Raw genomic sequence first — 3,007 nt, forward strand, 5'->3', positions numbered from 1 at the left:
ATATATATATATATATATACGTACACACACGCGTGTACATATACATATGTACACACACTCCTACACAAACATCGAAACACACAAACACACCTCTTCAAAAGCTGTGATTGTAAAGTAAAGTGTGGAGTGGGGGGCAGTTTCTCTTGTTTTATAATCTCTAATTAATATTTAATCAGTGTAACGATGTAGTATGTCACTGTGACACCCAGGTTCCCACCTACGGTAAATGTAAGACCATTGTAGTTTCCTTGCCCTTCCTTGACCAGGAAGTTTTCTTCTTCCAAAATAAACCCACGAACGTAAAAAAAAAACTGCTGAGACGATTTTCTTGATATCGTCTCAGAAGAAATTTTTCTTTCAAACAACCTTTCTTTGTCGAATTATTTAGTCATCGATGTTGTTGTGCTTGCTGTTGTTTCTTCCTATTCCTGTAATTGTTGTTGTTGTTATGGTGGTGGTAGATGTGGTGGTGTTTGTGGTGGTGGTGGTGCGTGTTGCTTTTGTTCGAAGACGGATTTTATGTCTTACCAGATGATAGTAAGTGCATGATACTGACGAAGCCCAAAGAGACGGAAATGCGCGTCTAGCATTCTCACTGCTGCAAATAGACGAATTTTGCCTGCTACCGATATATATATATATATATATATCGGTATTATCGGTATGTAATTTTGTACATACTCACACACACATACATGCATACATACATACAAACTTACATACACACACATATATATACATACATACAAAGACATATACATACATTACACACACACACACACACACATGCACACACACATACAGAGACAGTCGCCCTGGCAAATACCATGATTAACACTCCCGCTAACATCATCAACAGTACCACCGCCCTCACCAGCAACATCACCATCATTACCGCCATTGCCATCACCGCCACTACCTTTACAACTACCAACATTAACACCACCAACACCATCACCCCTACCACCACCACTACCAGTCTCAAATACCCTACAAAGGTCATAGGTGTTGCCCTACCCAATCTGATATAAAGCCACAACAAAAAAAGAAAGAAAGAAAGAAAAGAATAATAAAATAAGATAATTCTCTGTTTTCATTGAAATTTGTGGGGAAAGTGAAGACCAAGTAATTTTAAGTGGAGTTTCAATGAAAACACAACAAAACAGGAGAAAATGCAATAAAACAAGCCTAAAAAGCATCAACATAAAAGAAACAGTTTTGAAAGATGGCTGCAAATGTCGTCTGACCAGTTCTCAGAAATATTTGTAAAGAATATAGGTTGTTTGTAATGAGTTAATGAATAAATAATAGATTAACGGAGTTAATTTAGCTTTTAAATTTCACTGAATAGAAATTACTGGCACAGAATCCAACTAAATTTGCATAAGATCGAATTAATATCGAATTAAAAGTAAATTAATTATTTCAGAGTAAGTTGGAGATGAATGGCGTTCGCATGAGGTTGGGCATATAATTTAGCTTCTGGTTGATTAGTCGGGGAAACAGACGCATATACATGCGTGAGTACGTCATACATATGTGATGTCATGTGATGTTTGTGTGTGTATGTATGTGTGTATGTATGTGTGTGTGTGTGTGTGTGTGTGTGTGTGTGCGGGGGGGAGGCGTGTATGTAAGTGTGTAAGTATGTATTTCTGTGTGTGAATGTCTGCGTATGTGCATACATATACACACACATGCACGTATCTGAAACGGAAATATATATATACATACATACATGTCATGCATGCGTACGTACATACATACATACATACATACATACATACATACACACTCGCATCAAAATAGCCAAGTGCCAACGTAACAAGCATGATTTGTTTGGTATAGAAATTCTATTTCTATCCATGACGTTATCAAGTAGTAATGCTGACTCTACGACTTTTTCTGTTTTTCCTGTGTCTTCTGTGAAACATGCCTCACTCGATTATATGAGCAGGAAAATAATAAGTGGACATGTATGGGATCTAAATATTCTGGCTGGTTTGTGATATTCGCTCTCTATTTCAAAGAGAAAACACGCACAGAGAGCATATTTATACTGTTATAAATGTGCATCTCTTTTCATTATTTACAATCTCTGTAATTCTCTGCAAATCATTCATTGAAACCCAGAAAATCCTAGCAAGTTCAAGGTAAAAGATATGCACTGCATGACATTTCGCCTTGGTTATTAATATCAAGACAAAAACATAAAGACAAAAGCCGTAGTAGTTAATACTTCTGTCAGCTGACCTTTTTTCTCTTTTATCTGTTATTTATTAAGAACCGGTTGATAAATATGTCGTCTGTTATCCACGTGGCAGATGACACATGTAACGTTCCCTGTACCCAGTGGCGGTACAGTATCATCAGGCTAGTTGCCGGATGAAAAGCCCGTAGTGGACAGATATCAACATTTTAACGCTAACACCACCACCATCACCTACACAATCAACTCCACTACTACCATCGCCATCATCATCATCATCACCACCACCACCACCACCACCACCACCACCACCACTACCAAACCACAACGTTGTCATTGACCAATATATAAAAAGCTGTTTCACCAGATTTCAAAGATGTCACATTGTCAATTTGACATTAACAGATGTCGTTTGACATTTGAATGAAATATGTCACGTATCTTTAGAAGCATCCTTTATTGTATTATATATATATATATATATACATATACCCAGCCATATGTGTGTGTGTGTATATATATATATATGGGAGAATATACAAATAATAACAACAGACGAGGACAGGTGGTGTAAATAACAAAAGTATATATTAGTATGACGCTCGGGAATATATATATATATTTATGTGGAGAATGGAGCAACAAATACAAGAAGAAGCAGTTCTGTTGGGCTAGTTAGCCGTTGTTTTATTGTGTGGAGGTTATGTAATGAGTCATTGTGGAGGTTGAGGTTATGTAGTGAGTCATTGTGAATGTTATGTAATAGTCATTTACGTACGTTTCAATCTAGCCAATGGT

The 3,007-nt window shown here is 36.8% G+C and overlaps 1 protein-coding gene across 1 annotated transcript in view; it reads left to right on the plus strand.

Annotated features, from left to right (window-relative positions):
• LOC128250093 (filamin-A-like) overlaps nt 1–3,007 on the plus strand; it is a 21,838-nt gene that overhangs the window by 13,154 nt on the left and 5,677 nt on the right. The window lies entirely within an intron of this gene.

The sequence above is a fragment of the Octopus bimaculoides genome, chromosome 19 (assembly GCF_001194135.2).
Source record: "Octopus bimaculoides isolate UCB-OBI-ISO-001 chromosome 19, ASM119413v2, whole genome shotgun sequence".
NCBI classification, from domain to species: Eukaryota; Metazoa; Mollusca; class Cephalopoda; order Octopoda; family Octopodidae; genus Octopus; species Octopus bimaculoides.